We start from the raw sequence: 13,555 nt of genomic DNA, 5'->3' as shown, positions 1-13,555 counted from the left end.
TCTTCTGATTTTTTTATTACTGGCACCACAGTTTGAATAGGTATACAAATGGATACTTCTAATCGTGGCTTACACGTTTTCTGATTTTAAACCATGCAGTATCTCCTTGTTCTATTCAAATGACTGCTTTTTGGACTATGTACGAGTAATCATGCATGAGCATAATTAAGTGTTCTGGGACTCCTAGTCTTCTCAATGTTATCCATTATGTGTTCTGATTTACCCAGTTAAAATGACTCTGCATTTGAAAACATTTTTCTTGTGTTCTCTGTTTTCAGCCAAGATCTGACAGCAGCAGTAACATCCCTCAATTTACAGCCTCTTCTGAATCCACGAATCCACTGAATTTCTGGCACTGATCTACTGATGCACTCTTCCTGCCAATGTCTAATAATCTTCAGCAAGACTATACTTACATAAAATATTAATGATATTATCTGAGAATTTCCATGCTCTTGTTGGGTCACCTTTTTTGGGGAGAATGGGAACAAATATGGATCTCTTCTAGTCATCAGATAGAATTATTTGATTTAAGTAACACAATTTTGTGAACTATTAGGAAGCTATTTAAAATACTTTTAACATTGTGGAAAAAATATTTCATATTTATATATGAACTCAACTGTAAAATAATTTCTTAGTATTCAAAAGTAAAAGAAACACTCATGAATGTAAATCATGATTATGGTTGAGAGGGCCTGAGATTACAGTGACAATTTCTCCTTTAAGCTTTTGCTCATGTATTATTTTTACAACTAGGTAGGGAGAAATGACATTGTAACCTTCTAGAAGAATAAATCAATGTTAAGGAAAAAAAAGAAAAATAATATTTATTAAGTGCTTTCCATCTATTCTTTTTTTAGTACATATGAGTCCAAGCAGTAAGTATGCCTTTTCTCTTACCTGACAGATAAACTCTCTCCAGCAATTTCTTAAAATATATTTTTTTTTATTTTTTTAAGCCAATCAAGTGATTAAGACTATTTTTTTCCTTTTTATTATTTTTTAGTTCATGTACGGTCAAATCAGTTCTGACTGGTACAGGGGGAAATTGTCCCTCCTCCTCCAGCAGAGCATCTGGTGGATTTGAACTGTGCGCCTCTGGGATTGCAGTTTAGCTTCTTGCCACTAGGCCACCAGAGCTCTCTTTTTAATAGATTTTAATGGAAGTTTATAACCTCCAGCCATTTTAACACTGCACACTGCCTCTTAACCACCATGCGGAACTGCATCAACTGCAAACTGAACACCTGAAAATGCCAACAGTGATAAAAATCTACTTTTAGCCCCTACCCATCCTCAGCCCTCTGCTCCCACCCCTTCTCCCTTGGGTCCCCAGACATGTCTTACTAGTTATTCTTCTATTTGTATAATGATGGCCTTATGCAGTATTTGTCCTTATGAGACTGAGTTAGTTCATTCAGCATAATGCTCTCCAGTCTCTTCCAAGTTATGTAGTAATTTTCGAAATCTTTGGTCTCAAGTATTCCAATGTGCAAATGTACTATTTCTCAATCCATTCAGTTGTGGTTGAACATGTGGACCGTTTCAATAGTGTTAATGATGGGCAAGATCCAGTGGGATTAATTTTACAGAACACAGTTCATGGAAATGATTGTATGAAACACAATGTGAATGAAGAACAGTGTACAACACAATGTGACGCAATATATACAAACCTTGTAAGTAGACCAATATAAAAAACAAAACAAACAAGAACCAAAAAAAAAAAAAATCAACTTTTAACAGCATAGTGTGTTGGGCTGCTAATCAAAAGACCAGCAGTTCGAATCCACTAGCTGCTCCATGAGAAAAAGGGGCAGTCTTTTCTAAGATTTACAACCTTGGAAACTTGATGTAAAGTAGCTGTAAGTTAGCACTGACTAGATAATGCAATACAAATGAGAAATCTGCCAAGAGTCTAAGATATTCTGGTAAAACAACAACCTGGTAAAACAAGTAGAGGAAAAAGAAGCACTTCTAGTTGAAACTATCAAGGTAACCTGTGTAACAGAGTGACCCATCTCTGGGGCTGCAAATGTCTCAACACAACAAATTCAACCCCCAACTAAAGCCCACAGAGCAAGAGAAAGCCGAGAATGAGGCTCCAGGACAGAACCCTGGGAGCCACCAAACTGCCAAGAAGAGAGAAAACCATTTCAGGGCATAACTGCCGGAACCTAGGCAAAGAGACACAGATTTACAGAAAAACGCACAACATTCCCCAGCAACAAACACAAAAGCCCCTCTCGCCACATCCTCTCCAACATTTATTACTTGCTGTCCTGTTAAACATTGCCACTGCCACTGGAGTGAGATGGCACCTCACTGTGGTTTTGATTTGGCAGCTCTCATATTGCCAGCGATTTTGAGCATTTCTTCATATGTCTGTTGACCATTCGAATATCTTCCTTTATGATAATACTTTCCATGTCTTTTGCCCATTTCGTAATTGGGTTATCAGTCTTTCTTGGGGTTGCCCAATCTGATGGGGGAGGGGAGTGAGGGAAATGGGAAGGATCTGGTGTGAAACACAATGTATTTAAATTTGGTAAATAAACTAGTATAAAAAAAATTATAAGGCCAGTGTTCTAACCCCTGAGCTATGGAGCCAGTATACATTTTTTTAAGAAATACAAAAGCCTTAGGAGAAAAAGAAAAAGCACTGCACTTGATGCAAAACTCTATCTACATCTATAACCACCTCAGGAGAACCCCCTTACTCTTTTCAGTCCAGCAGTGAAGACTTTATGGCTAGAAACAATAAATTTAGCTTGGCAAAATGGCATCAAAACACCAAAGCACTTTGGATCAAATTCTGTCAGATCAGCTTGTTTCAGAGGTGTTAAAGTTAATGCCAAAACCAATACAGCGCTCTGTTCGCAATTCCTTTCTAGAGGTTTCAAAAACAGCAAAATACTAAAGCTCAGAGTCTGAGGTAGAAACTTTAATCTGTAAAATTCCTGCCACTGGATGGCACTGTTGTCATTATTAGGTGCCACGTGAATTGAGTAGAACTTCTAACTACCCTGTAAACAAGAGGGGTGGACCCTGTCCTGTCCTGTGCTATCCTCATTGTCTCTGACACTGTTGAGCTCACTGTCAAGGTCACAGAAGACACTGGTCAGTAAATCTGTATTTATCATGTGCGTTAAAAATGCTTGATTGTCGCTTTCTACGAAGATGGCTCCGAAAGCGAAGAAGGAAGCCCCTGCCCCTCCCAAAACCGAAGCCAAAGCAAAGGCATTAAAGGCCAAGAAGGCGTCCTGAAGGGCCACAGCCAAAAAAAAAAAAAGATCCGCACGTCACCCTCGTTCAGGCGGCCTAAGACGCTGAGACTCCGACAGCAGCCCAAATACCCCCAGAAGAGCGCCCCCAGGAGAAGCAAGCGTGACCACTATGCCATCATCAAGTTTCCCCTGACCACTGAGTCAGCCATGAAGAAGATAGAAGATAACAACACATTTGTGTTCATTGTGGATGTCAAGGCCAACAAGCACCAGATTAAACAAGCTGTAAAGAAGCTCTATGACACTGATGTGGCCAAGGTCAACACTTTGATTAGGCCTGATGGAGAGAAGAAGGCCTATGTTCGACTTGCTCCTGATTATGATGCTTTGAATGTTGCCAACAAAACTGGGATCATCTAAACTGAGTCCAGCGGGCTAATTCTAAATGTAATAAATTTTTCTCACCATAAAAAAAAAAAAATGCTTGATTGTCAGAAAAACTGACGAGCTGTTCAGAAAAATCTAAAGATAGATCACTGCTCTGCTAATTATACCAAAAGAAATTAAATATTGGGAGGGGGGAAAACATACAAACATAAGTCATATAAACATATTAAAACAAAGTTATTGTGGTTGTGTACCAATGCACAGAAGAAAAACTTCAAGAAATGGTACTTGAATTCATGGTACCCGTGTTAAATACTGTTCAGTAAAACCTGAAGGCAGCTGTGACTCTCATTAACCAAGCTGGTACACAGAAGAGCTGCCATGGATAACATGCCAGACTGGCACAGCATTTTTACTGCAAAGTCTTAATTCACTCCAGAAACTATTCTAAATTAACCTTCAACTGGATGGAGTTTATCATTTCGATCTTAGCAGCACTTCCCAAAGTGGCAGAGCTCCACTGGCATCTGGACTGGCATGCCTCCTGCCAACGTGTGAAAATAACTTCACACCTGGGGCTGCCATTTCTGGGATCAAGGGCACTTAGGAGGGGACAGCACATTTTGTTGCTTTATTTCATTTAAGCATTATCCCTTTAAGACGTTTTCAACTCCAAACTATGTCTGAAGGTTGCAAAGTCACAGGGCCGTTTTTGCGGTTCTTTTCCTAAATAAACAACAAATAGAAATGACTAATGGGTCTACAGAGTGGACCAGGGTTTGACCGTCCTGTGCCAACTGGCCTGCCACCTTCCTACGTGATGCCCCAACAAGCTGGCTATCCACACAGATGCACCAACAGCGATTGCTCCAGGTACCTGTGTCTATGTGCACACACTCTCTCTCTCTTTCTCACATATACACTTAAGCTATTTTACATTAACAACTGTATCTTAAAGGGAGCTCTGGTGGTCTAGTGGCAAGAAGCTGCACTGCAATCCCAGAGGTACAAGGTTTGAATCCACCAGGTGCTCTGCTGTAGAAGAAGGGACAATCTCCTCCTGTACCAGTCAGATCCGATTTGATGGTGTACACACACACACACACACACACACACATACACACACACACACTTACTTTAAAAAAAAGAGAAATTTAAAAGAAAACACCCAACTCTATCATTACCTTAAAAATGTCTTGAAAAACAACATTAACGTGGTCGTATCCTAATCGGTATTACCACTTCCAGGCAAGTACAGAAGGGAAGCAATGCAGTCAAAGAAACAGGGAAGGTTTGTTAATGTTTCAACCACTATGTCTGCTGTTAAAGTCCTATGAACCAGACTGTTACAACCAAATCAAGCTCATTTTCTTGTTGCTGTTGTTGATTGTCGTCGAATAGAGCACGACTCATTGAGACCCTATAAACAAAAGGCCTGAAGCCTTTCTGTAACTACTGTCATTTATCAAAGTTGACAGAGTTTCCAGAGGCATGTGGTTTAGGAAGTGGATGCCACTCCTGCTTTCAAACCTGTCTTAAACTGTGAGCTCCACCAAACACTGTCCACCATAGGTAACTGTTATGGCATTTGACACCCCAATGGCACAAGGTTCAGCATCATAGCAACCCCAGGTTACCTCAGTACAGCATATTGACAGAAGAGTGCTGTCCTACTAAGAAGAATGTTCCTCCAAAATAGAATTCACAACTGACTTTTAAATACAAAGGCCCTCCCCAGATGTCTTATTGACTCTAAACATGAGGCTTAAATAAAAACCAACCAATATAGTATGCTTTTGTTGTTATGTGCAGTGTAAGCTCCTCTTAGGTACTAAATAAATACTTGAAAGCAAACAACATTTACAGTAGGAACGGGGAGCTGCCAAGGCAGGATCCTCAACAAAGCTCTGACTTAAGTGCTGGCCTGCATTTTCCTCTCCTCTCCTGGGTGGCCCACCTCATTATTCCTCTCTTCCCTCTTTCTGGCAATCCAGCCATCCACCTCTCCTACCTCAAACACTATGCTGTAAATAAAATTTAAATAAAATGTACTGAAGGGCTGTCATGCACCAGGTATCGTACTGAGCACTTTAAAAGCATTTTCTAATTTTATTTTCCCAGAAGTAATGATCATTGCTGTCTTCATGAAGGTTAGGCAAGCTGCCCAGGGTTACAGATCTCACCAACAGTGGAGTGTGGACAGAGTACAAGTCCATGCAGCTCTCGGCCTGTATCTTACACTGCCTTTTGGTGCAATTGTTAAGTATTCCAGTGCTAACTGAAAGTGAGTGGCTCGAAATCACCAGCAGCTCTACGGGAGGAAAAAACCCTAGCCATCAGTGAGCTCTAGTGGCCTAGTGGCAAGAAGCTGCACTGCAATCCCAGAGGTATGCAGTTCAAATCCACCAGATGCTCTGCTTGAGAAGGAGGAACAATCGCCTCCTGTACCAGTCAGATCCGACTTGATGGCACATACATAAATAATAATAATAATTATAATAATAATAAATTTAAAAAACAAACAAACAAAACAACCCTAGCCATCAGGTTCCACAGAAAAACAGCCAAGAAAACCTTGGGGACACTTTGACTTTGTCACAGAAGGTCTACTATGAGTCAGATTCGACTTAATGACAACAAGTTCATGTTGGCATTGTGGTGGTCCAAAGCACCACCTTACATTTCAAAAGGGCTGGGGGAAAACAACTTATCTCTATTAATATTGTTTTTAACAGAATCTGCATTACACAGGTTCTGTTTCTGGCTCATGTCACTCCTCTGCAGGTTGTTAGTGTTAGATGCTGTTGACTATGACTTACCGTGACCCTATAGAGCAGGTCTGAACTGGGCCCTGTTCTGTGCCATCGGCACGGCCTTGGTCATGCTCAAACCTACGATGGTGATAATGCAGCCAATCTACCTCATTGAGGGGCTTCCTCTCCTTCACTGACCCTCTGCCTTTCCTCCCATGACATCACTCCAAGGATTGGCTCCTCTGGAAAATATGCCCAAAGTAAATGAGATCAAGAGTTCTCTTGCTCTGTCTGGACAAGTTTCTTGCCCTATGTGAGTTATGCATTTTATCAATTTCAAAGATTTTTTTAAAAATTCTATTATTTTTGTGTGAGTGTACTGTCAAATCAGATCTGACTGGTACAGGAGGAGATTGTTCCTCCTTCCCCCAGCAGAGCATCTGGTGAATTCGAACCATGCGCCTCTGGGATTGTAGTTGCAGCTCCTTTCCACTAGGCCACCAGAGCTCCCCTAATTTCAAAGATTTCTAAGATTGTTGTTGTTAAGTGCCGTCGAGTTGTAGACGACTCATAGCAACCCTACAAACGAAAGACCTGAACACTTGTATAACTTTCATCATTTCTCCAAGTCCATAGAGTTTCTAGAGGCAAGCTATATCAGAAGTAGATGCCACTCCTGCTTCCAAGCTTGTTTTAATCTGGGAGCTCCACTAAACACTGTCCACCATAGGTAGCCATAATCACATATGACACATCGGGGTCACAGTGTGCAGCTTCACAGCAACCACAAGTTACCTCTGTACAGCAAATGGAGAGACCAGAGCTATACCACTTAGAAGAATGTTTGATCAAAAGCAATTAAAACCAGGCCCAAGGCCACAGATTAAAATCACCCACCTTTGACTTGGTAGCATCACTTTCTATCCACCAGGGTCACAGAAACTCAATGAGTTTAACGATTCCTAAAGACCTGTAATTCCATGATTATTGAGCACATGAAGAAAGAGACCCAGAAAAAGTTTCGGTGACCTCCAGAAGAACACACAACTAGCTACCATGTGGCCCAACCCACCGGTCCCGTTCCCGAGCTCTCTGAAGGAATCAACACAATAATAACAGAGGAGGAACGCCAGCTATTTTGCTAAATGCTTTACATGTTTTATCCAACTCTGATCTTGGGGAAATCCCAGCACCACACTTCCAATTATATTTCCTACTGAAGTTTGACATGGTGGGGGTATGTTGGGAATTTAAATTCCACCACTATTACCATTTAATTAACGTGTTGCTATATCTGCACATGAATGATTATCACCAAAAAAAGAGACTCTACAAAGCTTTGGAAGGTTTTCAAACCATCAACAGTGGGCTCAAAGAACATCCTCAGGACGCCTATGTACAATAAAATGTTAGAGGCCCTGGTGGTACGGTGGTTAAAATGCCTTTGTGCAAACTGAAAGGTTTGCAGTTCAAACTCACCAGCTGCTCCCCGGGAGACAGGGTGGCAGTCAGTCTGCTTCCATAAAGATTCGCCGCTGTTGTTGTTATGGGCTGTCAAACTGGAATCAACTCACAGCTGCACCTCCAGCAAGTTTTCAGAGGCTGTAAATTGCACGGGAGGTAGATTCCAACCACCTGTCTGGGTTTGTAGTTGCAACCACTTACAAGGCCATTAGAGCCTCTTTAGAAAAGATTTATAACCTTGGAAACTCTGGGGCAGATTTACTCTGAGTCACAACTGACAGCAATGGGTTTGGTTCTTATAATGAAATGTGCCAACAATTGGAAAAATCTATGTAACTTGGTAAACCAGTACTTCCCAAACTAGTAATGCATTATGTTATAAGATCATGTCAAAGTTCCATTCAAAATGCAAGACAGACCATGGGGCTCCCACGTGCAGAGTGAGAAACGTTCACTGATAATGGTTTCAGGCTCCCATTGCTATTAACCTTTGAGAAATGATCACTTGTTGCCTTTCAGTGTAATGTCAAAGAAGAATAGCCACAGCTGTCTGAAAAGGCTATTAAAATACTCCATTTCCCAGCTGGAGACCTTTGGGAAGGCCGACTGTCTTCATCTACTTCAATCTACGCAACATATCACAACAGACTGAGAAAGGGACAAAAAGAAAGAGACATGATAATCTTCTCCAACACCAGATAGCGAAGACATTTAGAAAATTGTTAATGTTGTCATTCTTCAGATTCTTTTATAAAATATATGCATGGCAGGAAATATTTTATAACATTTTCTAAAATATTCATATATAAAATATGGTTTTTTCCATAAAATATATTTCATATAATAGATTCTATAAGATTATGACTGTTATTTTAAAGAAGTTAATAAAAAATTAAAGTTCCCTGCTTAATTTGTAATTTCATAAATACCACCAGATAGAACCCACACAGAAAAAGCCCTCGGGTACCCAGAAAACATCAACATGCATCTTCAAAAGCATGAATCTAAACATGAGTAAATAAAGCTTCCATATCTATCATAAATTATAAATGAGCTCTGGTGGTCGTAATCTTCATCTTCCACCAAACATCTCATTTTAAAATGTAGAGCCCAAAGCAAAAAGTATAACCTAATTTTTAAAATGATCATTGATTATTTTCTGACAATTCAGGAAAGCATCTTTACATATTAAAAAAAGAAATCTCCACTTACAATCATTTGGGAGCTGGGACATAGGAGAGAATGGGGCCAAAAGAGAAAGTGTCATGAGATCACAGACTGTTGTTGACTATCTCCTGGGGCAAACTCAGAGCTTTAAGGTCTCCTCCAGGGGTTACAATGGCGACAAATTATCCAGAGAGCCAGCCCAAACAATCCCTTTTATTCGGGCTCTGTTACTTTCAACAAAGGAGTCTGGGATGAACATTTTGCTGGCTTTATACTCATCACCTCTGAGCCTGAACAGGACACTAGCTCCTTGTGCTGTGTTTGGATTCTATTTTTAATTTCTCCAATACATCAAGGGAAAAAATGTGAAAGAGAAATAAATGTCTCCAAAAACACAAGGACACACTGAGCACGAATTCCTTCCTTGAAGGTCTCCTCTTCAGCCTCTCTACCCTTTCCTCTCACACCCACACCTTCTCTCCTCCAAACCCAGTTACTCAGTACTCCCGACTGACCCTACCACACTCCTCATGACTCCACAGACTCAATTCCCTCTGACTAGAATGGCCTTCCCTTTCTCTGGCCAGAGAATTCCTACTCCTTCCTCAAAATGCACCACAAATGAGACTTTTTTGATTCCTTCCCTGAAGTACTGGCTCCCTCTTGTGGGCTCTTACGGCATTTAAAGATGTTTTTATGAACTGACCATCTCAGCTTTAGGAGAGGTCATGCAGCCTAGGCAGATCCTTTCTCTGCTTCTTACTTTTCTTACTTTTATCTGTGTAGCTTCAGTGGTTTTTTTACTCTCTTTTAAGCCTCACTTTGTATCATTCATAAAACGGCAACACTAACATTATCAAGCAATGAAGACTGAATTTAAGCAATTATTTTATTAACATCTCAACATGTTGATTAATATGAATACACTCCCATCTCTGGATGTCTATAGAATCTAATAAGAAAGAAGTAACTTGTATAAATTACACTTTCAACATCTTTTAGATTAGAGGTTCTCAGACTTTACAGGTTAAAATCACTTGGAGAGCAGGTGAAAACACATACTGGGTTTCATCCCAGAGTTTCTTTCTAATTCAGCGTGTCTGGGGTGGGAAGAGAGAAACTATTTCTTTCTTTTTTTTAACAATTTAATAAATTTAATAAGAGAAACTGTACTTCTGACAAGTTCCAAGGGATGCGCCAGCAGTGCTGGCTGGTGGAGCACACTTGGAGACCCGCCACTTTAAAAGATCACTCTTTCAAACGGCTGCTTAGAGATTAAGCTAAAAGCTGCATCACCAGAGGTAAAGTATTACAGTTTTCATTGGGGTTTGGATATCTTTTGGGTAGTGGTATTGTTATGAGCTGTCTAGTTGGAACCAGCGAGTAGCTGGCTCTCCAGTGGAGTCTTCAGAGGCTGTAAACCATACAAAATAAGAGCGCCTGTCTTTCTACTGCCTCTGAGCTGTGGTGCTGGAGGAAAACATCGGGTGTCCCAAGGTCAAAGAACAGACAGACAGGCCTCGGGACAAGTGCAGCCAGAACGGCCCTTGGAAGGAAGGATGGAGAAACTTCACCTCACATATTTTGAGCGTCGAGCTAGGGGAGGCTATTCCTCTGAAAGGGACATCGGGCTTGGAGAGGCGGAGACTCGGAAAAAGAGAGAAAGACCCTCTATCAGATGAACTGACACAGTGACAGCACCAATAGGCTCCGTGTGTCAGAGATGACGAGGACGGCGCAGGACAGGTCAGGGTTCAGATCTGCCATTGACAGTGTCGCTTTGAGTGGTGCTTGACTCGATGGCGCCTAGCAACAATAACTCCTGAAGAACCACGGTGGACTCGAACAGCTCACCTTTGGACTGGCAGCTCCTAACTCTAGGCTACCGAGGAGCAGCTCATACCCAACTGCCATCTCAAGCTTTCTTTCAATGCTTAGCTTGAAATTCTCTAAAGCAAGAGAATAAAAATAAATCCTCTTGAAAGTCACAAGAGAAAAATAAGAGTAACATCTTATACACCAGGATGGGTGGGCTGAGGCACACTGTGGGCAGACACAAATCCAAGCACCAGAGTGCGAAGGTGTCAACATCAAATGCCCACAACTGCCAGATGGTACAACCAATTAACTCCGATAAGTAGGCCAGATACTGGGGAGAGCTGGAGAGGCCAAGCCCACAGAGGACAGGTGCCACTTGGCTCCAGAATAATCGCCCTTATAATATAGGTCAGTATGGCCAGCTTCTGTAAGTTTTCAAGATAAGCTACAGACCCAACAGTCTACATACATTGCTTCCTTTTTAAGCACAAAGGAACTACAGGTAATATGTTCAACACTGTACAGAACACACAAAAATGTCTGTGGGCTAGATGCCGCCAGCTCCTGACCTGTATGGCTTAGAGGGAAGCCTCAGGGTCCTCCTCGTGTATGGAGCAGCGGTAATTCAGGCTGGCCACGTGCTGACCTGCCCACTGTGCTCGGGGCCCACTCCCTCCGACAGCCATCTGCTTCCACAACAAAACCACACTCTCTGCAAAGCCCTCCGACAGCCCTCCTCTGTAAACAGCTGACCCAAAGAAACACAGTCTCCGCGAACGACCCTTGTGCAGGAAAACTGTGGCCAAGAGAAGTGAATGCCTCATACATTGGAACAAATAACAGTTAGGGCTGAAATGATTGGGATGTTAGGATCGCTGAAGTGGAGGGACAGAGCAAGATGAGATGGATTGACTCAGTGACTGGGGTAATGGGAGTATGTGTGTCAGAGACAGTAAGGGTGGCTCAGGACAGAACAGGGTTCAGAGCTGTTGTCCACAGTGTCGCTATGAATTGCAAGCAACTCAACGGCACATAACAGCAACAACTTCCAAAACAACAGAAACAAAGAGATCTAAAGTTTCGCCACAATGATGGTGTGATTAGGTGCCTGGCAGTTACCAAAACACCTCTGCTTAAAGATTTGAAAAATGGAGAAAACCAGTCCTGCAGATCCTTTTAAGAGAACTGCAGAGACCACTCAGAAGAGGAGCTGGAGCTGTAATTCGAGTCTCCAAGCTTTGATCACCGAGTGCCTGTGGCAGCCTGGAGCACACCCTCCCGTCTCGCTGTGCTGTTTCTCCTCCCCCGCTCATCCCACAGCCTTTCCTAATTTATCTTTTCCATCGCACTTGTCACCATCTGACACATTAAACATTTTACTTCTTTATTTTCCTTCTACCAGAATAAAAGTTCCATTAGGAAGGGACGTCGGTCAGCTTTGCTCACTGATCCATCCCCAGAAAGTTATCACATGCATACTGGTGCTCAAAAACCCCACAGAATAAGAACACGACTAAATAAAGCTGGGTTTGGGGAGGGATTCTGTGAGAATCCATTACGTAACTCTGAGTTACAATGGTCTTATAAAGATTTTTAGCATTAGTGTATAAACTATGGCATTCTTGACACTTGACTACAGTTAAGAACTGAGTTATGGAAGAATGACATCATTTCCTCCCAGGCCAGTCAGTTGGACAGCAGGAGGGAGGGACAAAGGCTGCCCTGAGCCTATATCCAAGGGCCAAACTCAGCTCTTCCATAAACAACAATAGAATTGCAACGGCTGGGTAGCAAACTTCAGAATTTAAGAATGTAAAAATAAAGTTTCTCTCTCTCTCTCTCTCACACACACACACACACACACACACATATATTCCTTAAAGAGAAAGTTGTTTTCTAATAATACTCAGAAAAGATGTGCATCCCTGCCTTAACTTATCTTACTCCAAAATTTTATGGCCTCTACTCATTAAACCCCTGTGAAGAATTCTAAGTGTCTGTGGTTGAGACAGAATCTTCCATAAGCAAAGAAAAGAAAACCATATCCCGTTTTTCATAAAAATTTTGGAACAATTTAATACACACCCTCTAACAAAAATTCCTGAACCCTCTCAGAGTATCTAAAATGAAGACGCGTGGTAGCAAACCAGACAGTGCAGGGCAGCATCAACTACTCTCCAGACCAATTCTTGAATACAAAATCACAAGCCCAAACAAACTACTCGAGACAGCTGTAACTTCACTTAAGGTGGACTATTTCCCTCAGAATGCCACTGACAAGTTCAAACTTAACAAGAATATGGCAAGTAACCAAAGCATTTTTTCCTTAAAAATATTTTCTTTAAATAAAAACAAAACAAAACACCCCAACAACCCACTGATTAGTGGTCCTAGAACTGTCTGTGCAAACACCAGTCCAAACGCTGCTCTCTCAACCATGGTCCACTCACACAATGGGATACCATGCAGCATTAAAGAATAACAATTCTATAAAATACTGTATCATTTGGGAGAGTTATTAGGTTATGATGAATGAAATAACTCAGTCTCATAAGGACAAACACTGAATGAGACCATTATTGTAAAAACAGAAGGTAACTACTTGTTGTTGTTGTTGTTGTTATGTGCCATCAAGTCACCTGCGATTCATAGCGACCCTATGTACAACAGCCCTAAACTCCGCTCTGTCCTGTGCCAATCGCACTGTCTCTGACACTCCCATCCCAATTATCCCAG

At 41.5% G+C, this 13,555-nt stretch overlaps 1 protein-coding gene across 1 annotated transcript in view; it reads right to left on the bottom strand.

The window, feature by feature from the left end:
* Positions 1-13,555, bottom strand: part of STK4 (serine/threonine kinase 4) — a 91,841-nt gene that overhangs the window by 24,630 nt on the left and 53,656 nt on the right. The window lies entirely within an intron of this gene.

Source organism: Elephantulus edwardii, unplaced genomic scaffold (genome assembly GCF_000299155.1).
Source record: "Elephantulus edwardii isolate Elephantulus edwardi_28Jun2011 unplaced genomic scaffold, EleEdw1.0 scaffold00015, whole genome shotgun sequence".
NCBI lineage: Eukaryota > Metazoa > Chordata > Mammalia > Macroscelidea > Macroscelididae > Elephantulus > Elephantulus edwardii.
The sequence above is the reverse complement of the archived record's forward strand: the minus strand, read 5'-3'. Positions and strand labels throughout refer to the sequence as shown.